The sequence below is a fragment of the Antechinus flavipes genome, chromosome 2 (genome assembly GCF_016432865.1).
Source record: "Antechinus flavipes isolate AdamAnt ecotype Samford, QLD, Australia chromosome 2, AdamAnt_v2, whole genome shotgun sequence".
Taxonomy (NCBI): Eukaryota; Metazoa; Chordata; class Mammalia; order Dasyuromorphia; family Dasyuridae; genus Antechinus; species Antechinus flavipes.
Genome location: NC_067399.1, coordinates 509,208,037 through 509,233,514, shown reverse-complemented (window position 1 = coordinate 509,233,514; position 25,478 = coordinate 509,208,037). Strand labels below are relative to the sequence as shown.

At 37.1% G+C, this 25,478-nt stretch overlaps 1 protein-coding gene and 1 long non-coding RNA gene across 5 annotated transcripts in view; one reads left to right on the top strand and one right to left on the bottom strand.

The window, feature by feature from the left end:
- SEC16A (SEC16 homolog A, endoplasmic reticulum export factor) overlaps positions 1 to 6,610 on the bottom strand; it is a 51,856-nt gene extending 45,246 nt beyond the window's left edge. For 2 of the 4 annotated variants that reach the window (XM_051980319.1, XM_051980321.1), the window contains exon 1: positions 6,377 to 6,610. The gene's annotated coding sequence lies outside the window, so the exon portion shown is untranslated. The remainder of the gene's footprint in view (positions 1 to 6,376) is intronic. The other 2 variants (XM_051980322.1, XM_051980323.1) reach the window with 1 other exon arrangement.
- The window catches only part of LOC127550980 (uncharacterized), a 29,677-nt gene extending 4,412 nt beyond the window's left edge, over positions 1 to 25,265 (top strand). The window contains exons 2-3 of the long non-coding RNA XR_007950990.1: positions 23,462 to 23,544; positions 24,759 to 25,265. This is a non-coding gene — a long non-coding RNA (uncharacterized LOC127550980). The remainder of the gene's footprint in view (positions 1 to 23,461; positions 23,545 to 24,758) is intronic.
- Positions 25,266 to 25,478: the final 213 nt, after the last annotated feature.

The window sequence follows — 25,478 nt, the reverse complement described above, 5'->3', positions numbered from 1 at the left end:
GCAACTGCTCACATGTATAATACTAGTTTGCATACTTAGCTCAGAGCCTTTATTTTCTACTTATTCATCCTTTGGAGTTTTTTGTTTTTTATTTTGCTGAGGCAACTGGAGTTTAGTGACTTGGCCAGGGTCACACAGCTAGGAGATGTTAAGTGTTTGAAACCAGATTTGAATTCAGATCCTCCTGACTTCAGGGTTGATGCTCTATTCACTGCACCACCTAGCTGCCCCTTCCTTTTGGGTTTTTTAAATAGTTTATCTCATCAAAAAAACAGCTGCTTAGGTAAAAACACTCTTTGGAAATGTATGTGAAGACCCTCAAGTATTATCAAATTATTATCACATAATCTAGGATATACTGCAACATATTTAACATTATATATGGACTGCTTGCCATCTTGGGGGGGGGGGGTGAGGGGAGGGAGGGGAAAAATCGAAACATAAGCGAGTGCAAGGGATAATGTTGTAAAAAATTGCCCTGGCATGGATTCTGTCAATACAAAGTTATTATTAAATAAAATAAAATTTAAATTAAAAAAAATTATTATCACATAACTTTGACCTTTCACTATTTGTCATATCATCTTTAGTCCATGTCCTTACTCAGCTTTCCTAAATACTGATTCTGATAAATCCTCTACTTCCTTTATACAGTTCATTTTACTCACAGCACTTAACACCTAGTCTGATATATAGTAGGAGCTAAATAAATGCCTGTTGATTGATTTATTTCAAGTTAAGCTAGAAGAACCATATCAAAGCAAATAAGAAAATCTACAATTGAGCTTTATATTGCTTGATGGTAGAACAAATGAAGAATCTTTCTCAGGTACTAAGTATTTCCCATGTGCTGGGGATACAAGGAAAGACAGAAGACAATCCCCGTTCCCAAGGAGCTTCCCAGTCTATTTTGTTACTAGTATTAAATATAAGAGATAGGGTTAGAAAATGTGCTCCAGGAGAAAGATTCCCTCATCACTTTGCCTCTTCAAAACTATATCTCTGTATGCAGAAATTAAGGCTTCATCCCACTTTCTCAATGTCTGACTTTGTTAAGAGGAGCTTTGTCCCCAGAGATTTCTTTCTTAGACCTTCATTTCACCAGTCTAGGAAAAATAAGTGAACAAGGGGTAGCTGTCTGAGTCTATAAATATAAAGATTCGACTGAATCCCAGGCACCTAAGGTCAAAAACTCAACTGCCAACTTATAAGACAAATCTTACCTGATTTTCATTCTGAGATTTTTAAGTTTTCACTTACATCTTTACTTGATTTTTAAAAGTCAGGAATCTTGTCTTGAGGAGGGGAAAATAAGGGAGAGAGGAAGAAAAAAAAAAAACTGGAACATAAAATCTTACAAAAATGAATGCTGAAATTTTTTCTTTACATGTTATTTGGGAAAATACGATAGTATTGAGAGAAAAAAGACAGGACTCTTCCAAATTTTATAAGGTATGATAGCTTAGAAATATTTTATGAAGTTAAAAAATTATCTGCCCACAAGTTTTCCCCCAATAATCTTTTTAGCAATATGACAGTTAACAATACTCAACTTTACTCCAAATAACCCCCAATATGAACATTCTACTTCAAGGCATCCTCCCTTTATTAAACAGTAAAACAATATACACAAATAATTAATTACTAATAAGTATGTCACTTTATTCAGTAGAAAATTTTACATTGAATAAAATTACTCATCTTCAACTCAACTTCCCTTTGATAAAGGCAAAAAGACTGTTTCAAAGAAATCAACTCATCTTCTCTCAGATAAATTATTCATAAACTGATCTCATTAATTAAGATGAATTGTATCTATGTTAAATATTCTAGTACAGCTCCATTTTTTGCACAAATGCTTGCTATCATCCAGACAAAGGATTCACAAAATAGGTGCTCTTAAAAATGTTTTAGGCTATAAGCATTTAAATTTAAGTATCAAGGAAACTCCTATTCTATCAAATACACTTAGGAAAAAATCAACCCATCTAATTATAAAAAATTCAAAGATTTTTTTCTATTTTTGAAAGGTTTTTACAGAATCAAGGACTAATTTATAAGCTACCTTATTTTTAAAATACTTTTCAGTGGAATTTAAAGAAATGCTATTTGTAATAGAATTGCTGAGGTAATGCAATCAACAAAAGATATAAAACATTTTGCCTTTTGACTTCTTTTGCAATGACATTGTCCTTATTATCAAAAATGGAATAATAAAAAAGTAGTGGACAAAGTCAAGATAAAGTTGAAATGTACAAAAATAATTCTAAAATAATAACCACATACCAAATGACTCTGAGTTGATTTATTTACTATCTAGCAACATCACAAGATAAGAAATGTTCTAACATCCTCAGTCATACATATTTAATTAAAAGAAAAGTCAACTAGCAATACATATCCAATCTAACAAGCAGTTTAAAATGTAAAAGTATAATACTGTACCAACTGATCTCAAAGTGCCTTCTAACAGTGTTCAGACACAAAGTTTCTACTGTGGATATTTTCAGGAACAAAGGGAAAACTTAAATTCCAATTCCTCTTATAATAAACTTGTTAAAAAATACAATTGCAATTTCCCCTGTAGGAATATACTGGCCACATACTTTCTTTGGAATATACTTTCTCTGAAAGAAAAAAAAAAAGTTCCTATCATATCTAAGAGTAAATGCCTAATAAAACCATACCTAAGGAAAATCCTTTCTCATCTAAGAAAAGGAATAAAATATTCACCTATTGAGGCATCTCAGAACAGAGACCAAAGAGACTACAAATCAGAATGCTGCAGTTTCTCTTACTAAAGGGATTCAGATTTCTTTTAAGAAGTGAATTAGAATCTTTTTTAAAAAAACAAACGAGTACATAGAAGACTGTTAAGAAGATTCCAAAGACTCTAGAAAGTTTAATTTGTTCAAGGCTCAAGATATTGTTAACTTAGCCTATAGGTAAAGGAACAACCCAAATCTTTTAATTTCAACTCAGCTCTGGGGTGTTTTTATGACCTGTGGCCCACATTCACCCAGTCATGACATTACATCTATTAGATGTGAAAAGTCTCCAACAGCTCAAACTCCACCAGGTAGTTTGAAAAGTACAAGCTGTAAGGTAAGCAAAGTCATGCTAAAATGTTCTATACTAAAATTATCAAACTTTGTTTTATCTTCAGCAGCACATCCCTCCTTTAAGTTGGTTAATAATCGAGTCCCTGATATTCAAATATAAATTCTCAATAATCATACCAAAATAAAGGTCCTAAAGGACTTAGTTATATTACAGGATTGCCACTGAGTTCCAAGCTCTACAAGGAGATAGGATAGTTGTTGGCAAGCAATTACAGGATCTACATATCTGCCCTCTAATTCTTTCCCATTTCTAAAATCATCTTTTTCTCTCTCTCACACACACACTCACACACAGACACACACACAGACACACACACACACACACACACACACCCCTCTGTCCTTCTCAAAATCTTTCCCTATAGCTATAATCTGCTCTCTGTCTCAGTTTGGTGAATTTTTCTACCACCTGTTTCTGCAATAGTATCCTTAACCCAAAATACCTTCTCCAATTGAAACATTCTAAAGGAACTTTCCTTTGGATCAGCAAAACATATCATTCAATTCTTAAGCCCAGAAATTCACAAAAACTTCAAAAAAGAGCTCTAAACTAGGATTCAGGAAAACTGAGCTCTAGTCTAGGTCTGCCTTTAGCTGTGTGACTGGAAGTCATTTCAGTTCAAATCCTTAACCTGGCAGTGTCAAACTCTGAAAATGACCAGAGTCACAGGTATTATGTAACTGTTGTTAACTCTGAAAAATATCAATCAGTTCACAGAGGTAATACGGCAACTGTTATCTCTGAAAAATAAACTAAGTCTTTTCAGTGGTTTCCTTGACCTGGCACCACCTTACTCTTTAGTCCTTATCTTATGCTAGTCCACTGTGAGCACACTGCCCTCCAACCAAGCAGACCAAATCATCCCCAAACTAAGACTTCTCAACCCTCTGTGTGCCTATTCCATTTCTTATACCTGGAATGTGCTCCCTATCTCTCAGCCTGGTGAATTTCAATGCATCCTTTAAATTGTATGTATGTATGTATCCTTCCCTGGCAGATCAATCAATAACCTCTCCACTTAGTCCTCACTCAACACTGTTTTGTATCTGTTTATTGTCTATTACTTTATCTGTGCTTGTACTATATTACTAAACTATAAACACTTTTAAGGGTAGGAACCAAGCCTGAACTTTGTATCTTAGCTAGCAACTAGTACAATTCTATGTATACAGTAGGCTCTTCATAGGATCATAGGATTTCCAGTTGTAAGAGATTTTAAGAGTCACTAAATGTAATTCTCTCATTTTGGAGACAGAAAACCATTAGCTCAGACTTCCCAAGGGCACATAATAAGCGGCAAGGCCAATATAGCAGCCCAAGTCTTACTCTAAATCCTCCAAACTTCTCATCCGCTTCCTTATCTTAAAAAAAGGGAATAACATTTGTAGCACTTTCTTTGGCCTTTTATTTTTTTTTTTAAATGAGGCTTGGTTCTCACAGTATGAAAAGAGGGAGAAAAGAGGCGAATAAACCATAATAAAAGCTAATACTAATCAGAAACACTGGAGAAACATAGTATAAGGAAATTAATTAGTGCTGGACTTTAGGAAACCCGAGTTTTACTTTTGATACTTATTATGCGTTCATTCTCTCTAATCACACAGCCAGCACCCTAGAAGCCGGACCTCATCATCTCTCACCTGAATTATTGCAAAAGCCTTCTAATTGGCCTCCTGGTTCCAATCCAGCCTCTACTCAAATGCCAAGTGATTTTCCTAAAGCAAATATATGACCATGTCATTCTATTCAACAAATTCCAGTGGCTCCCTCTTACCTTCAGAATCAAATTTAAAGTCCTTGGGTTAGCAATCAAAGAACTTTACAATCTGGCTCCTTATTACCTGTCTATGGTCTTCTCTCTATGGTCCAGTTGCTCTGGCCTATTTACATTTCCTTAAAGAGAACTATCTGTCCCCTGACTTTGTGCTTTGTCCTGGCTGTCTCCCATTTTTTTGCCTCTGCTTCTTAGCTTTTCCAAGATTCAGAAGGATCCACCTTCTGCAGAAGGCCAAACTTAAGTCTTCCATGGTGCTACTTACTTCTTTGCGATAGCATTCCATTTTATTTATATCTAGTATGTATGGAATTATTTGCATACCATCTCCTTCACTAAAACATAAGATCTTTGAGGAAACTAATCTTGTTTTTGCCTTTATTTGTTGCACCCACCCCTTCTTCCCCCTGCTATTGTAAGGTATTGAATACATAGTAAGTGCTTAATTCTTAAATGAGACTGACCACTACTAGTAAGTCTCATCACCGCCCGGAAAAACTATTACTTATAAGACAATGTACAAGAAAAGAATATACAAGAAGCAAGAGTCATTGAAAAAAAAATTAATACTGCCAGAAAAATAGCAGTTGGGAGTCACAAGATCAGCTTTCTAAACATGAATCTGTCAACTAATTCTATATGTGACACTTGCTCTCTCAAGGCCTCACTTCCTCCCTGTCCCAGTCAATGGAGATGGAATGGATGATCTTCCGTAGTACTGCAAAATTTGGGAGTTGGAAGGGATTTTACAATTTCCCTATTATAACCTCTTTCCCTTTATAGATATGAAAACAGAGGCCCAGAGAAAGTACTTTACACATAGTAGGCACTTAATAAATTTTTAACTGAACAAAAATTGACTTAATATACAGGGACTTTCAATTGCATGAAGCTGCTTCCCCCAGAGACCAGAACCACTGGGTGCTGAAAAAGGGCTGGAATCCAAGGGCCCGGCTGCTCCTGCCTACCGCACCCCCTACCTCCACCACTGCAAGAACGCTGTTAGGGGGGGCTCAAGGATTCGGGGGAGGAGAGCAAGGGGCAGACGTGGGGAGGACTTCCTAAGGGGCTCCCTGTTCTGGGATTAGAATCCTGGAATGTCAATGCTGGAATGCCCCCTAGGAATCATAGGATGCCAAGCTAAGGACTCTTGAAGTTCATTCAGTTTCAATTCTCTCATTTTACAGACAGAGAAACTGAGGCTTGGAGAGCAGACGAAACTTGCGCAGTCATAAGGTGACTACCATTCAAGCCACTTAAATGGAATCAGATCTTCTGATTCCAAACCCGTTTGAGGGTTCCCCTTCTCCTCTGCTCGGCTCTTCTCAAGTCCGGGAAGGCTCCCCGGAGGCGGCAGCACCGGCAGGCTCTAAAAGAAGTGCTTGAGAAGCTGGAGACGCCCGGTGCTTGCGGCGCGTCCCACTTCGGACCGGAGTTAGCCCCTTACCTGCCGACCCCCACTCCCCACCCCCTGCTTACCTGACAAAGTCCTGATCGGGCCGGGCTCCCCAGTCCAACAAGCCCGTCGCGGGAAGGCCGCTGCGGCCACACCGCCGTTCCCCGAGAGTTCGCCCGCCCGCTCCTCTCAGCAGCCACGGGGAAAGGCGGTGGCGGTGGCGGTGGTGGCAACGGTGACAACAGCGGCTCTGGCACCCCCCAGCGCAGACCCCACAGCCGCTGCAGCCATCTTGGCACATCCGGCTCCGGTTGCCTCGGCCGCCGCCGCCGCCGACGTGTCCGACCCTTACGTCACGGCGTGACCCCGCTTTGTCCCGCCCCCGACGCTGGCGTCCCGGTCTTTGCGGAAGTGGGAGTGATTTCTTGTCGGGGAAAAGCTATCCAGGTTCTCTTTGTAGAGTGAGATGCGTGAAGAAGTAAGGTTCTTTACCCACAGGTCAATGTGGAAAATCTTTCTTGAAAGTTGGTTCCTGTGCCCTTCGCCAGGAAGATTCGGCTATTTCCGTCGATTACGAAGAGATCCGAAGCTGGGGAGGGTTAAGTGCGCGTGCGCTCTAGTTCGGCTTTTTCCCGTCTAGGGCTCTAGGAACTTAGTAGAGGCTGGAGACGGTGGCCGATTTTTTGACACATGCGCAAACACCCAGCGTCCGCGTCAAAAACTATCGAAGGCTTTGGAATCCTGGACTCTCTTGGTTACTTAGGCTAGCTTGTTATCAGTTGTGTTTGTTTCTCTGAGCTCATAAGTTCAAATCTCACTACCGAGAAACGAGTATATTTTCGTTGGATCACAGATCTGGAGCAATAAGAGACCTCGGAAACCATCTTTTCCAAACCTTTATTTTACAATTGAGGAAAATGAGGAAATTAAGTGATTTGCTCAAAATAAATAAAATAGGCAAAGGCAGCATTTGAACCTAGATTTATGAGTCCAAATGCAATGCCTTCTTTATCTTTAGGATGAGGTCAAGGACAGGGATAGACAGAACAGATGAAAAGCAATCAAAATAAAATCCGTTCTTGACATTTATCAAAATATCACAGCAATGCCTTCTGTCAGCCTTTGCTTTAGGTTGAATTTAATCTGCCTTTAATCTCTCTAGGCCACAGTAACCTCATCTGTAAAATGAAGAGGTTGGATTTGATGACCTTAGAGGTGCAATGATCTAGAAAACAGGAATTGAGAAAGATGTGGGAGGCACTACAATAACTTTACTGTTGGAGTTTTAGAATAGGGAACAGTTTGGCAAGCTTGATCTTAATAGATGATTGCATCATTTCACCAAACCTCAAATGCTACTAATGCTGTTTGATTTTTTTCTTTAGATGATTGTCATAGCACCTCCTACATTGCAAAAATGACTAAGACATTAAGTGAAAAAAAATAATTTTGCCATTTGTTCCCCTTTCCCTTTTGAATTAACATGATCAAATAGAGCTATTTCACTTTGTTAGGATCTTTAAAAAGTTTTTTTGTTTGTTTTTGAAAAGTTTAAACAGATCTAATGTACCAAACTGTCATCTCTGGTAAGTTAATATTTACATGAAGGGATCTTTTCCATTTTAATTCAACACATCATTATTTGAACAATTAGGGTGGTGCCTAACCTTAGCCAGATGCCACGAAAGCAAGAAAAATAATTAATTCTTTTATCATAACTTGGCTGAGGTGAATAGTATATTATTATTCCTCTGTTACAAATGGGAAAAATGAGGCCCAGAGTGATTGCGCTTACCTAAAGCTAAAAGACTAGTAGATGTATCAGCACTTGAAGCCAAGTCTCTACTCCTTGCCCAGTCTTAGCCTTTCCATTCTTTCAAACTTGTGCTCTGAGGAGATTATAGTCTTGCAGGAGAGACAATCATGGAACACAATTAAATGATAATATAAAACGTGATGAGATGACCAAATGTAGTAGGAGGTAGTCTAAGTACTCCAGAAGTTCGGAGAGGAGAGAAGCCAATGTATCGAGAAGGCTTTTTGGAATCCTTGAAGTTATCAGGAGGTAGCAAACAAAGGTAGAAAATTGATTTTGTTTCCTGGTAAAAGCTTCATGCTTTTGCACAGAATTAAAAAAATTCTTAGTTTGAAAGGGAATTTACAGCTGGTTACAGATCATCTCTAAATAAATATGAGCATATCTCCTATGCAATAGCCTTCTGATTAGTCTTCCTACCTCAGGCAGGAACTAACTGCAGTCCAGTTTCCATTTACATGTGAAACTGATCTTCCTGAAATACAGGTCTGATCTCTCTCCCTTCCCCTCCCCATCATCCCGTTCACTAAACTCAAGTGACTTCCTGTTTCTTCCATGGAACAAATATCAAATCCCTTGTTTGGTTCTTAAAGCCCGTCATAACATGGCCCTTTCCTCTTTTGCCATCTTCTTAGACCTTACTTTGCTCCATGTACTCCTACAATCCAATGACACGGACCTATACTGAACTTTTTACTGGCTGCCTAGAAAGCTTTACCTCTTTGTCTCTGCTTCCTGGCTTCCTTCAAGTCCTACCTTCTGCAAGAAGCCCTTTCCAATTCTCCTTAATCTTAGTGCCTTTCATCTGAGACTTCCCCTAAATTTATCTGGTATATGTCTTACATAATAAAGATGAGTTGTGGGTTTTTTTTTTTTTTTTTTTTGCGAGGGGGAGGAGGGTTCAGGGAGTAGATATGAAAAGTTTACCTTTCTCTGTGTCCACACAGTTAATAATAATAATCTAATATTTATGTAGCACCTGTTATGTTCCAGGCACTATGCTAAGTGTTTTACAATTATCTCATCTCATCCTTACAACTAAGGGGGAAGGAGAGGAGGTGCTATTATTATCCCTATTATATAGATGATGAAACTGTGACAAAGTGGTTAAGTAACTTGTCCAGGGTCACATAGCTAGTAAATGTCTGAAGTCAGATTTCAGTTCAGGTCTACCTAACTCCAGGCCTGGCACTCTGTTGCCCATCACGACCCTGAGCCTTAATAGGTACATACATAATAAGTTCTAGTTCATTTACTGATTGTTTTGAAGAATCTCCAAAGGAAACTTTAATAACTCATTTATTGTGTAACCTTTGATAAATCACTTCCTCCTAGCTGGGCCAGGCCTCAGATTCTACTGTCTTAAAATAGAGGTTTAGACTAACTGCTTTCTAAGGTCTCTTCCATCCCAATTCTGTATAGATCTCTATTAATTGGTGCTTGAAAGAAAACAGGTTGATTTTTCTAAATGAGAGAGTTCTCCAAAGATTACTGCTGGTCATTGCCTCCAGGGAACCTAAGTGAGAGGGGGTGGGAAAGAAAGCCATCAGGGACTGACCATTTTGTTGGAAAGGAATGAGGACCAAGATAGAACCAATAGCCAAGTTGTTTCTGTATGACTCAGTAGCCAATATACTACAAGAGGACAGAAACTATAAAAAGAAAAACGCTCAGTTTAATTTGGAATGTTGTCTCCTTTATTCCTTTTTAAAAAAATCTTTTTAACATGAAAAAAACAATCTTTAAGTTTACCATGTCTATCAATAATGTCTAGCAACTGATTGTGCTCTATTCATGTATATTTAGTAAAGAGTTTTAGATTTCTTTATTTTTTCCAAGATATCCCAATAGACTTTGGGTAGAGCTATCTGCATCCAGAAAATGAACTATAGAGATTGAATGTAAATCAATACATGCTATGTTCACTTTTTTTTTCTGTTTTTTCTCTCTCTCTCCAATGGTTTTTCCCTTTTGTTCATATTTTTCTCTCCCAATGTAATTCATAAAGCAATGTATATTAAAAATAAATACATTTTAAAATTTTTTTATTAAAAAAGGATTTCTTTAAATTTATGTAATCTTGACTTTAGAAAAGTATCGTGATGTATGTAATGAAGAAAGGGCTGCCCTCAAAGACAGGAAGATCAGGGTTCAGGTGCTACCTTTAACTCATACTGGCTGTGTCACCCTCGCTGTGCTGAAATTGAAACAGGGACCACCAAACCATACATAAGATCCTCTGTGCATCAATCAATCAATATTAAATGTATGCCATGTACTAGGTACTATGCTAATGGCTGGGGATACAAAAAGAGGTAAAGAACAGCCCTTACCCTCAAGGAACTTAAAATCTAATAGGAAAGATATGCAAACTACTATGTACAAACAAGCTATATACAGGATAAATAGAAAATAATTAAAAAGTGGAAAAGGACTGGAATTAAGAGAGGTTGGGGGAAGGCTTCCTACAGAGGGTGGCACTTAAAGGAAGCCAGAGAGGTCAGTAGTTGGATAGGACGGAGGAGAATGGCTTAGTAGGCAAGGGGTATAAACAGAGAAAATGCCCGGAGCCTTGCTAGAGTAACAGAAAGGGATCAGCAATCACTTATCGACTTAGATAACCACTTGTTAACATTATCTTTGCTCTGTTGTATTTTCTATTTAACTTTATTAAATAGTTCTCAGTTACATTTTCATTTGATTTAGGCTACTTAAAGTATTGCCTGTATGTTTTATCCCTCTGCTCCAAGCACCTATCCAAAACCATGAGTTACATAGAAGATTATTATTATATTATATTGGGAGAGAGAGTCTCCTTACTCTCAAGGTCCCCCTATTCCAATGCAATCACAGGTCCACCCCCTTCCCTAATCATGTTTTGTAGTCCTTATTTTCATTGTTCTTAAAGTGTAGGATCATAGGATTTAGATTTGGAGATGGGAAAAATACTTGAGAGTATCTAGTCCAATTTTCTCATTTTACAAATAGGGATATAGGTCCAGAGAGGTTGTGATTTGACCAAAGTCACAAAGACAACAACAAATGACAGAACTGAGATTTTATGCCATGGACTCCAATTCCAACCCACTACTGAAACAATGTGGACTTGCATCATGTAAGTCTGATATATCTTTCACTTTTGTTCTGATTTTTTTTTCACAACATGACTAATATAGAAATATGTTTAAAATGATTGTATGTGTATAGCCTATATTAAATTGCTTGCTATCTTGGTGAGGGGAAAGGTATGGAAGGGAAGGGAAAAAATTTGAAACTCAAAATCTTACAAAAATGAATATTTATATAACTATTTTTACAAGTAATTGGAAAAAATATAATATTATTAAGTGGGGAAAATGTTTAAATGAATTTTTTAAAAAGAGTAATGAATAGCTGGCAGAAAATATGAAAAAGGAAGCCAACTTAAATGTTGGAAGACCGCTTCATTGGGGGAGTCCAGGATGAGAAATATGATGTAATTGCAATTTCCTTCATCAGAGGGAGATTCCAAATTAATGTAACTCTAAATTCATTAAAAATGGAAATAAATTGTCTGTTGTTTAAAAAAAAAAAGTCTGGTATATTCATGGGGTGGAAATACCTTTTGGGAGCTTTAGGCATGGATTGAAATCAGTTACATCAGGGGTTAGTCAACAGACATTTATTAAACACCATGTCAGGCCCTGAGAATATATAGAAAAAAAAAATTAAACAATCTTTGACATGAAGAACATTACATATCAGAGTAGTGGGGAGGAAATAGGATATCATAGGACCCTGAAGTCATGAGTACAAATCCTGCCTCAGACACTTAAAGAGTCCTACCTCTGTGAGCCTGGGCAAGTCACTTAACTCCAATGGCCTTGCAAAACAAAATCAAACCCATATTAGGGGTAGGTAAGTGGCAAAGTAGATAAGATCTGAGTTAAAAATTAGCCTGATACACTTAATAACTGGATGACCTGAGCAATTCATTAATCCTACCTGCCAAGGAAGGAAGGAACTTACATATTATTGGGGAAACAATACGTACATAACAAAGCATATGCAAACTAAGTAATAAATAATTTGTAGAGGAGGCACCAGCAATTAGTTAAGGGTTCAGGAAAAGTCTCACTGAAGAGAATACTGGAGTAGAGCTTTAAAGGAAGTGAGACTCCAAACAGGCAGATAGGGATGGAATTCCAAGGACTGCTTAGGCAAAAGTATAGGCATAGGAGATGAAACCCTGTGTATAAGATGCAGCAAGAATCCTGGTTTGTCTGGGCCCCGGTGTATGTAATGTGTAATAAGCCTGAAAAGATAGATTGGAGCTAGATTGTGAAGGCTAAAAAAAAAAGTTTGAATTTGATCCTTGAGTTAACAGGGAACCATTGAGGTTTATTGAGCAAAGGAGTAATGTAATCAGAACTGTTTTTTAACAATATTAATTTTTCATCTGCATGAAAGATGTATTGGAAAGGAGAGAAACTATATTCAGGGTGATTAGTTAGAATAAAGTGTTCCAAAAAAGTGATTGAAATGTCCATATCCACAGATTCCACTATGGTATACTTCAGGAAGGTCACTGATAAGAAGAAAGTCCCTACAAACTCCCAACAAATTTACAATGGCATGTTTATTTGGTTTTTTTGGTTGTTGTTGGTGGTGATGTTGGTATTTTGTTTTGCTTTTGTGGTGGCAAAGAACTGGGAATGAAGTGGTTGCCCATTGATTGGAGAAAAATTTTAAAAATTATGATACATGAATATAATGGAAAGCTACATGCTTTGGAAATGACAATTATGATGAATATAGAGAAGCCTGATATGAAATGATTCAGAGAAGAGTCAAGGAGACAATATAAATCATAACCACAATAATGCAAATGGATAGAACACCCATCACAAAGCAATAAAAGTAAATGTTACAAAATTAGAAATAACAAAAGCATGACCCTAAAAAAGAGGAAGGAAAAGGAAACAGAAGGAGAGCCACAACCTTCTAGTATTCCTTCTCAGAGATGAAAAGTCTATGGGTATGGAATAGTACATATAGTTTCAGTCTTTTTTTTTGTTTTACTCTTTTTTTTTTTTTTTTTTTTTTTTTTACTCTGTAAAAAATAATGACTCTCTAGGAGGAAAAAGAGGGAGAGATACTGGGAGAAATTTTTGCAATGTAAAAACAGAGGATCAATAAAATTTTATTTTTTGAGGCAAATTGGTAACATAATATATAAAATGTTAAGCCTGGAATCAGGAATATCTGGGCTCAGATCTGGCCTTAGACTAGTCACTAGCTATTGCTCTGAACAAGTCCCTCTTTGACTCAGTTTCCTCATCTGTAAAATGGGGGGGTAACATAATCCACCTTGCAGGGTTGTTGTAGAATCAAATGAGGTAGATTGTAAAGTACTTAGCCAGTGCCTGCCACAAAGTGAGTGCTATATAAATTCTGGTTATTGTTATTAGCCAGATAGCTATTATTATTTTAAAAATAAAAACTCTTAACCATCAAGGGAAAAAAAGGCTATTACAGCACTCCATACTAGAGGTGATGAAAGTATGAACCAAGGTTGTAGCAGTGTGAATGGCGAGAAAGGGAATAGTTTTGAAGAAATAATCAGCAAGATTTGGTTGCTGACTGGTTATGAGTGGGAAGAGGCTGAGGGAGATTGAGGGTATCCCTGAAGTTATGACCTGGTTGACTCAAAAGATGATATTGTCTTTGGTAGAAACAGGGAAACTCAGAAAGGGGATGGGTTCTGCTTTAGACATGGTTGAGTTTGAGATGTGTTTAGGACATTCATTTTGAAATGTTTACGAGGTAGTTGATGATGCAAAACAGATATGCTAGAGAGTCTAGAGCCTAGAGCTCAGTCTATAAATCTGAGTCATCTGCATGGATATGGTAATTAAAGTCATGGAAATTGATGAGATCATCAGAATAGAAAGAAGAGAGTAGAGTAGTGACATAATTAAGGGACATGGTATGGAGGATGTTTCAGGAAGGACAGTGAAACAAATAGGAGAACCAACAGAGGTTGTCACAAAAAACCCAGAAAAGTCAGTGTCTAGGAGGAGAGAGTAGGGTAGTCAACAGCATCAAATACCATATAAAAGTCAGGAAGGATGATTTGGCAATTAAGAGATTATTAGGCTGTTAAGGCTTGCATGTAAACAAATACAATAACATTAGTGGTAGAGCTACAAATTGGACTGATCATTTTGGAAAGCAATTAGGAATTATGTTTAAAAGTTAGATTTACCCTTTTAGTAATATACCACTTTTTCCTCTTTATATCCCTCCCCTTCCCTAAAAAACAGGTCAAAGAGAACAAAAAGTAAAGAAGTTCCATATATATCAAAAATATGTAGAGCAACACTTTTGTTATGGTAGCAAAGAACTGAAAACCAAGAAGATATTCCTTTATTGGGGAGTGACTAAGCAAATTATGGTACAACAAAATATTACTGTGCTACAAGAAATAATGAATTTTAAGAATTCATAAAAGCTTGAGAAAATCTATATGAACTAAGTACAGCAAGCAGAACCGCCCCCCCCCCAAAAAAAAAAAAAGAAAATCATACAAAATGACAACACTGGGGGGAAATGGAAAAAGTAGAAAGAGAAAAAAAAAATGAAAGTGAATGCTGTACTTTCAGTCTGGTCCCAAAGAAGAGATGAGAAAACGTATTTCTCTCCCTTCTTTGCAGGGGTAGGGAGCTCTGAGTAGAGAACATTGGTTGATATATTACTTAATTTGCTGAACTTATTTTTTTCTCTTTGCTACAAGAGATGGATAGGTTAGTTGGCAGGGGAAGGAAATATTGTGATGTAAAAATAAACAATAGCAATGAAAAACTTTTTTTTATTATTATTATAGCTTTGTATTTACAAGATATATGCATGGGTACTTTTTTCATCATTGACCCTTGCAAAATCTTCTGTTCCAACTTTTCCCCTCCTAACCTTTACCCCCTCCCCCAGATGTTAGGTAGACCAATATATGTTAAATATGTTAAATACAATATATGTATACATATCCATATCCATACAGTTACTTTGCTGTACAAAAAGAATCGGACTTTGAAATAAGGTAAAATTAACCTGTGAAGGAAATAAAAAATGCAGGCAGACAAAAACAGAGGGATTGGAAATGCTATGTAGTGGTTCATACTCATTTCTCAGAGTTCTTTCACTGGGTGGAGCTGGTTCTATTCATTATTGAACAAATAGAACTAATTTGGTTCATCTCTTTGTTGAAGATAGCCACATCCATCAGAATTGATCATCATATAGTATTGTTGTTAAAGTATATAATGATCTCCTGGTCCTGTTCATTTTGCTCAACATCAGTTTATGTAAGTCTCTCCAGGCCTTTCTGAAATCATCCTGCTGGTCATTTCTTACAGAACAGTAATATTCCATAACATGAATATATCACAATTTATTCAACCATTCTCCCATTGATGGGCATCCACTCAGTTTCCAGTTTCTGACCACTACAAAGAGGGCTGCCACAAACATTCGTGCACATACAGGTCCCTTTTCCTTCTTTAAAATTTCTTTGGGATATAAGCCCAGTAGAAATACTGCTGGATCAAAGGGTATGCACAGTTTGATAACTTTTTGAGTATAGTTCCAAATTGCTCTCCAGAATGGCTGGATGTATTCACAATTCCACCAACAATGTATCAGTGTGATAAAAACACTTTTCAATGAAAGAATAATAAAGTCATTGGTAACTTTGGATAGAGCAATTTAAGTCAACTGGTGAGGTAAAAGCCAGATTACTAGTTGAGAATTGAGTGTAGATTAAGAAGTAGAGAAAAGAGAAATTCTTTTTAGGCATTAGGCTAAGAAAGGGATGAAAGGATCAAGTGAGAACTGTTTTTTTGTTTTTTTAAATGGAGGATACCTCTATGTATTTAGAAGCAGCTGAGATTGAGCCATTCTTTTCAGTGTTAAGGATTGTATCAGCCCCTATTATATAGGATGGGGAAACAGAGACAAGATGAAAGAATGAAAGATTAAAAATAAGGTGACAAAATACAGGATGAAAGGAGGAAATATTGGGGAATAGATATTTTCTGATGAAGTCTTTTCCAGCTTTATTATTCTATGACTCTGTAGGTGATAAGAGGTTGCAGAAAGGTTGGGTTAAGGTGGACAGATGAGGAGAAGGAGAATGGTAAATGAAAAACAAAGTTTCTGGGATACAATGGAGAAATCCAAGCTATTCTAGTTAACTGGGAAATAATGGTAGATGTATTTGTTTTGCATTACCTGGCTTCTGTTCCTTGGAACAATACTATGCTACTAAATCAAACCTAGATACCACCTCTTTCAGCCTCTTCTTCCTTTTGGCTAGAGGGTAGAATACCAAATTTCTTTCAAAGCCATCTTTTATAGAGGGCAGAAATTGGATTTCAAATTACTCCACATGTTGCTTTGCTAGGTTTCATTTCCCAGGGACTAGAAAGCGTATTAGCTCCCCATCCTCCTTCTATCCTCCTTTTGCATATGTATTTCCCCCACTAGATTGTAAACTCCTTGAGGGAAGAAACTGTCTTTTTCTTATTTTATCCAATATCTTGCACATTATAAGGAACTTTGTAGGCATTAATAAGATTATTGAATTAAATTTCCAGGGAAAGGTCCAGCTAGTGTATATTTGGAAATGAATCATGTAAAATCAAAAAGCATCATTGATGAGGCTTAGCCCCAAATGATGAAGTTGGCACCCAAATGGTGAGGTTGGGGTCGCAATTCCTAGTTCGAATACAAGGCACAAGGCATATGTGAAGAATTCACAATGAAAGAGGTTGTATGGACAAAATGAAGAGGGAAAATAGATATTAGGAGTGGTAAGTATTAAATAATATCAGGAGAATATTAGAAAGATTATAGTTAATAAGGAAAGGGAAATGAAAAAGTCAAATTTCCTAGTGGAACTCACAGTTAGCTAGGAGAAAGGGAATATACCACGAAGTAGGAGTATGATTTAACTGGAAGATTAAATCCATAGAGGAGTTTAGCAGACTAACCCTAAAAGGTATTAGCAGTGGAAGGGATTACACCATTGATTGTCAGGCTAATCCTAAAAAGGATTTAGCACCCTAAAAGATTTATCTATAACAAAGAGAAAGACTCTAAAGGAGGAGGGGAGAGGAAAGAGACTATAAAATTTGGGGGAAGAAGAAGAAAAATACCATGAGATAGAATGCAGCATTAGGCTAATCCCAAAAGAGACCATGGACAGATTTAGAGGGGAAGTTTAACCTCAGGGTTTCTATGTCATAACTTGGTTTTCTGATTAAGGTGGGGTTTCCCAAAACCTCCATAGGGATGGAATTGTAAGATTGAGCTGATCAGAGAAAGAATGGCCCCGCCCACTCTTTGTGCAAGTTCTGATGTGTTGTGTAGGAAATGACGATTTTGGTGGATGGAGGCAGGCGAGGGGAAAGGGAAGCGGAAAGAGAGACTGCTGGCTGGTTTCTTGACACAGCTGCTCACATTGCTATCATGACCTCCCCCCTCCCCCCGCCTTTGCCTCCGATCCCCCTTCACCTGCAATCCCCCTTCACCTCTGCTGGCTGGCTTCCTGTCGCAGCTGCCCATATTGCTATCGCAATCCCCCTTCACCTCAAAAAGAATAAAGATTGAAGATTTTTCCCTTAACCTGAATTCCTGACTCCGGCTGATTTTAAATACGCAGTCATCACATTTGGCGCCGAAAGTGGGTACTCCTTTATTCCAAGAAGCCCAGACATCTCATTATAAATATCATCAGGCTGCTCAAGCTTTACATTTGCAATTTGGAATAACAATAAAGGAAGCTAGGAGCATAGTAAAAGCCTGTAAGGCTTGCCTTCCTTTCCACGCTCCTACACTAGCTCCAGGGAAGAACCCTAGTGGTTTGAGACCCAGTGAAATCTGGCAAATGGATGTGATCCATTATAAATCTTTTGGTCATCTGTCTTTTATTCACACTGTGGTAGACACCTTTTCAGGATTCACTTTTGTAATACCTGCAGCAAAAGAAACAGCCCGAGTGGTCACTAAATTCCTCACACAAGCATTTGGCATTATGGGTGTGCCACAAGCAATAAAAACAGACAATGGTCCTGCATACACCTCCAAACATTTTGCACACTTTTGTGCACAGTATAAGATTTTACACACCACTGGCATACCCTTTAATCCTCAAGGACAGGCAATAGTAGAGAGGAGAAACAGAGACATTAAGACGCTGCTCCAAAAACAAAAGAAAGGGGGAGCCATAAGTAACCCTAGAGAACTTATAAATCTAACTCTTTATACTATTAACTTCTTGATTTTTGACAAAGATGCCCTGGCTCCGGCAGACAGGTTTTATAACCCACTGGGAGGACAGTGTTCAGTGCGAGCAGCTCCACTATCTTTAAATAATCGCCCTATGCTGTGGAGAGACCCAGAAAGTAGTGAATAGAAGGAACTAGAAAGGCTAACTGCTTGGGGGAGAGGGTTTGCTTGTATCTCTACAGGTGGAGAAGGAATCAAATGGGTGCCAATGAACCATATTCGCCTTGTCCATCACAGAGAGACAGAGCAGACCCTTGAAACGAAGAAGACCCAAGAAATATCGGGTGGTTCTGTTGCTGCTTGTGCTCACTATTGAAAGAGCCTGGCAGTTATGGCATTTGACTCATGGACATAGAAAATTGTTGGACTTCAAAACCCTCGGGAACCATTGGATTCTCTGAGACATGATAAGATTGTTGTAGAACTTCAAAACCCTCAGGAATCATTGGATTCTCTGAGACATAAGATTGTTGTAGGACTTGAAAACCCTCAGGAATCATTGGATTCTCTGAGACATAAGATTGTTGTAGGACTTGAAAACCCTCAGGAATCATTGGATTCTCTGAGACATAAGATTGTTGTAGGACTTGAAAGCTCTCAGAAATCATTGTATTTTCTGAGAAATGATAAGACTGTTGCAGGACTTCAAAATCTGCTGGAATCATTGGTTTCCCTAACACACAAAAAGACTTTTGCAAGACGTCAAAAACTTGGGGGGATCATTGGATTCCCTGATATGTGAAGCAATGGACAATAGATTGGTTTTGGACTAGCTCTTGGCTGCTGAAGAAGGCATATGTGTGACTGCTGTTTACATATCCTCCTTCTAGGACTTCTGGCAATCTTTTACAATACCATGTTGATTTATATTGTTTGTTATACTGTTACTTGCTTGTACAATTCATGTGTGTTACACTACATCAAACCTGCACTGACTATGGGGAGGGTCATCACTAATAGCCTCTGTGTTATTGCTATGTGCTTGTGTAATACCTCCCATGCTGATGGGTGTGTGCATAATAAGACCCTTCAGCCCAGAAACCCGCTAGCAATCCCCATTTCCCTTTGGTGCTTTTCATCTCCCTTCCTGAGATGTCAGGGAGGGCTTGATTATCTCCCTTTTAGTGCTTTCACCTCCCTTCCTGAGAAGTCAGGGGGGTCGTGATCACCTCCTTTTTGGTGCTTTCACCTCCTTTCCTGAGAGTCAGGGAGGATGTGATCACCTCCCCTTGGGGGCTCTGACCTCCCTGAGGAGTCAGGGATGGCACGACCACCTGTGTTCTAAAACAAAAGAAAACGGGAAGTGTCTTATCTTGGATGTGGGAAAAATAAAGGATAGTTACTGGATTTGGTATCAAAAGACATAAGTTTGAAACCTAGCTCTATGATTTACTCCTTGGGTAATTTTGGGCAGATCAGATTTATTTACTAAGTCTCAGTGTCTTCCTTTTAAAATGAAAGAAGTTGGACTAGATTTAGAGGAAGCTGGATAGGATAATGGAGTGTCAGGGCTAGAGGCAAGAAGATCTAAATACAAATCCAGACTCTGAGCAAGTCACTTAACTTCGGTTTAATTTTCACATCTGTAAAATGGGTATGGCAATAGCACCTACCTCACAGGATTTGGACAACACCTTACACTTTTCTGTATTGTAAAAAATAACTCCATTGAACGTAGTAGGGGTGAGTTAAAAATCTTTAATTACTGCAGAGATGGGTATCCTATTGAATAGGAAAGCTTGATATCAATACTTGTCTTTTTTTATATTCAAAAATCAAGTCCTTCCCTTGATGGCCCATTGACTAAGAACCAGAGGTCACAACCTATCAGGAGTGTATAATCTCAAATCAGTATGAATCTTTCCTCTACCCTCATTGTATCATTATACCACCTTTGATGTTCATCTTATTTGTATATAGTTCAATCCTTCCCCTGATTCCCCATTGACTGAGTACTATCCTATCTGAAGAGTCTAATTCCCCCAAATGAGTTTGTCTCCTCTTCTGCCCATACATATGCAAGTAGTTCTCTACCTCGAATTACATCTCTCAATAGTTTCTTATTCTAAATATCCATTTTTGATTATATTCTCCTTTCCTTTTTAAGTCTGAATCTTCTAGCCCTGATTACATCCTCCTTATATTATTTTTTTATATCCTTGTTCAATTTTATTTTTCTAATTTATTTCATTTCTTTATATTTCTCTAATTTAATTTTCATAACTCTGTGGAAACAATTTTCACAATATGGTCCTTGAACGTGAGTGGAGCTCTAGGGAACATATGTTAACTAAGGATGGGCTTCTCCATTTTGTTTTAGGCATTTTCTGTAATACAATAAGCAAGTGTGTACAGTTTTGCAATAACCATGTGTCCTCCTGATTTGACATGATTGTCTCCCCAAACTGACAAAAAACTGATTATGACTCATGTCTGAATCTGGTAAACAATTAACACTTGCAAATTATGTTAGCTTTGGTTGATAGTTTTCTTCTCCTTAACTTTAGGTAACGGAGTGATCACTAATCAGAATTTAAATGTAGCTTGTACATACTCTTAGCCACAACCATTTAAACTCACCTGAAGCCTTAGTCATAAGGGCTCAGTGAGAGTTCCCAGATAGGACAGATAATTTTCTGTACTTCTCCAGATCATGACATTAGTCAAAAACAAACAAAAACAAAGAACCCCTTTCATTCCATGTGCCCCATTTAGACTTCAGCTAATTTGAAGTTTGTAACCTAATAAATAGAACTCTAAATTGTTAGGATAATGCCCTTTCAGCTGTAAATTAAGATTCCAAACCTTGCAAGAGTTTCTAAGGTTTTTAGTAATTCAGTTGCATATGAGAAGACCTGCCTCAGGCAAAGACTTCTTGATACTTTTGGCCTCCAATCATTCATTTGCTTTAAGAAGTTGAGAAATTGGGGGCAGCCCTTTACCCTTGCAAAGTTTGTAGTTTACATAAGGAAAAAATTTTAAAGCACACTTTCTATTGCCTAGACTTTGTGAGGCTTTTAGAGATTTCTAAGACTTGATCCCTTTCATCAAAAACTTGGGAAAACAGGACATAGACTTCTGTGAACAGTTAGTTTTCAATCACCCAGGATACTTACTTATTAAGCTCCTAATAGGTGTGAAGTTCTGAGGATACAAAATTGAAATGAAAGTGTCCCTGCTCAACAAACACCAGAGGTATGTTGGAGCCAACTCATTATTAGACATTTACCAGCACATATCTGCCTTGACTCTCCCTTTAATTAGGGAGATTGTATGTGTAAAAGTAGATAGATACTAAGTAATAAGTAAACAAACAGAAAATGTGAAAATACTATGTTTGATCTATATTCAGTTTCCATAGTTCTATATCTGGAGTTGAATGGCATTTTCCATCCCAAGTCTATTGGAATTGTCTTGGATCACTGAATTACTGAGAAGAGCTAAGGCTATCATAGTTGATTATCACATAATCTTGTATTACTGTTTACAATGTTCTCCGGGTTCTGCTACCATCACTCAGCATTAGTTCATGTAAATCTTTCCAGGCTTTTCTGAAATCAGCCTGCTTATAATATCTTATAGGACAATGATATTCCATTATAGTTGTATACCAAAACTTATTCAGCCATTCCCCAACTGATAGACATCCATTCAATTTCCATTCTTTGCCCCTTCAAAAAGAGCGACTACAAATATTTTTGCATATGTAGGTCCTTTTCCCTATTTTATGATCTCTTTTGGGATACAGACCCAGTAGTGACACTGCTGGATCAAAGGGTATGCATAATTCTAAATTGCTCTCCAGAATAGTTGGATCAATTCACAACTCCTGTAGTAAAGCATTACAGTTGATGCTTTTAAAAGTTTCCTTCCAGCTCTGATACTCAGAAATTTCTCTGAGCTGTGAACATCAATTAGAAAGTCATCTCTTGGGATAATGTTTTTAAGTATTGATGTGTATGTAATATTGTGCTCTCCCCTCTTAATGGCTCTTTTATTCTTATCTACATGGCCTGGAACATTTTATTATCAGGGTTCAATTCTGAAAATTCCTTGATGACCTTTAAATTGATAACTCTCAAATTTTTTAATGTACATGAGTAGGTGTTTAATTTCAATTATTTTTCTATCATGGACATAGGAATGCTTGGGTCTCTGTAGATTAATAGATTTGGATTTGAGGTTACCTGTTCTATAGATATATTCTAAACCAAGCACTGTGGAAAATTAATTAACCATCACCAGAATTTGCTTCTTTTTTCTCCTTTTTATCAATTGAGCAATGTAAAATTCTGACTTTTTCAAATGTCTTTTTAAAATTAGTTTTGTGCAAACATAAAAAAATTGATTTTTATACAGACAAAAGTCTCAGATCACTATGAAAATTAAGAGGCAAATTTGTTAATGAATCAATAGGGTTGTGTAACTAGTCAGAACCCTATAATTTAGCATTCTGTTATAGACTTGGAATGGAAAATGACATCAATATCTAGAGAGAGAACTCTGGAGACTTAATGTGCATCAAAACAGAGTTTTCACTATTTTAGGGTTTTGTTCTTTTATTTCTTGCGTTTTTTCCCTTTTGGCCTGATTTTCCTTGCACAACATGACAAATAAGGAAAAAGAATTATGCATGTATAAACTTATATCCAATTGCTTGCACTCTTGGAGCAGAGTAAAGGAAAGAGGAGAAAAAATTTGGAACACAAAATCTTGCAAGAATGAATGTTGAAAACTATCCTAACATGTATTTGGAAAAATAAAATGCTGCTGAAAAAAAAGGTATCCAAAAAAAATCTGTAACAAACAAATAAAAAAAAAAAAGTCATAACTTTATTAGAGAAAAAACACTGCACTGGCAGCAGTCTGCCAGCAGGGAGAGGCAAAACCTTGCCAGAGTTTTCAACACTGAGGAATCTTCATCTGGCCACGGTGAGTTAGGAAACTTGCTTCCTTCTCTACATAGTCATAGAATTGGGAGTCAGAAAGGACTCTAAGAGAAAATATATTCTTTTTTCCCACTTAGGAATCCTCTGTCTCTCATTCCTCGGAGACAGATTCTGCAGCCTCTACCTGAAACAGACTTCCTTAAGGAGCAAAGATGTCTAGGTAATCCTGATTTTTATCATATGTGGAGCTGTCAACTCTTTTTTTTTTTTTGTAACATCCACAGGAAAGAGATTAACCATAGTGTAGTAGAGAAAACTTGGAATCAGAAGTTCGAAGTGTAGATCCTGAAATCCCAAATCCTACAGCGCTGACATATTAATAAGCTATTAGCAAGCATTCCACTTTTTGGTTCCCTTTTTGTCCAATAGAGTCACACAAAATGTAAACTCCTTCTGCATGTTAGTTCAAGACAATCATTCTGTACTAGGACAATACTTAAAAATTAAGTACATAACAGCTATTAAGTGTCTGATACAGAATTTAAACTCAGGTCTTCCTGATCTCAAGAGAAGAGCTTTATCAATTGAAACACTTGGTTGCCTCTTAAGTTCTCTCTTTTCCAGATTAAATATCTTAATCTGTCCTCTTATGACATGGTTTTGATCTTTCAATCTGTCTTCTTAAGAGGTCAGATTGTAATGTGTGTGTGTGTATTTTAAATCCTTTTACTAATCTTTTTTAAATTAATTTTTATTATGAACTTAATTGTCAACAATAACAAACATCCCAATGTATAAAGAACAAAACAACATTGAATATGAAACTGTGAACTACTATGATATACTTTGTCTTTAAATGCATATGCAAATTAGCAACAAAATTGCCTTATGCTTTTTTTGAATACCTTTTTTCCTCTTTTTTTAAATGTTTTATTGATGATTTTTTTCCTTTTTTAAATGTATCATTTCCCATGACCTCAACATATTTCTTTCCATAGAAGACTTCCCTTATGACAAATAAATATAGTCAAACAAAACAAATCAATACATCGGCCATGGTTGGCTTTCTCTCTGTTCCTCACATGACACGCTCTCCCATCTGTGCCTTTGCACCAGTTGCCTCAAGATGTCTTCCTTTCTCAATTATGCCTTATAGAATCTAACTTCTCCTTTTAAGATGCAGCTCAAGCACCAACTTCTGCATGATGCCTTTTCTAATCCCTCCAAATGCTAGTATCTTCCTTCCCAAACTAACTTGTGCTGAACTACTTTGTGCATGTATTTATACTTACATACTTTCTAATATATTTATGTACTTTCTAATGTATTTTATGTACTTTCTATATGTACTTGTCTCCCCATTAGAATGTAAGTTCATTTTATTAATAGGAACTATTTCATTCTTTCTCCTTGTGTCTTTGGTGCTGAACACAGTGGCTGGAAAATGGATGGTGCTTCAGAAGTACTTGTTGATTAATTAATTAACATCTCATTCAACATCTCTACTTATAATCACCTCTGAGCCATAAGACAGGAAACAGGCTTCATCATTAGTCTTCTAAAATACAATTTGTCATTGCATTGTTCAATGTTCTAAAGTCATGTTTTTTTTTTTAATATTATAGTGGTCATCATAGAAATTGTTCTTTTAGTTTTGCTTATTTCACTCCATATCAGTTCATACATGTCTTTACATGTTTTTCCTTATTCATATTTCACAGAATTATAGGTTTAGAACCACAAAGGACTTGTGAGGCCATTGATTCTAAGCCCTGACTTTTTATAGGTGAGGAAACTGAAGTTTAGAAGGGTCAAATAACTTGCCCAGAGTTACACAAGTTTAAGACAGGATTTGAAATGACTCCAAGTTAAACACTGTGTTACCTCCTGCCCCACCTACCTGCCTCAGTTGTGATTTCTTATGAACATAGTAATGTTATATATGCCCCAGTTTGTTTAACCATTCTCTATCTGATGGTCATCTCACTTGGATTCTAATTTATAATAAAAAGTATTTTTTTATGCTGCAAATATTTTTATTCAATTGAATCCTGTCTGTCTATCTTTAACAAATCTGGGGGGATATATATAACACATGTTATTGATGAGTCCTATGATTTATCAATAATCCTCTTGAAATGTAGCACCCTGGAC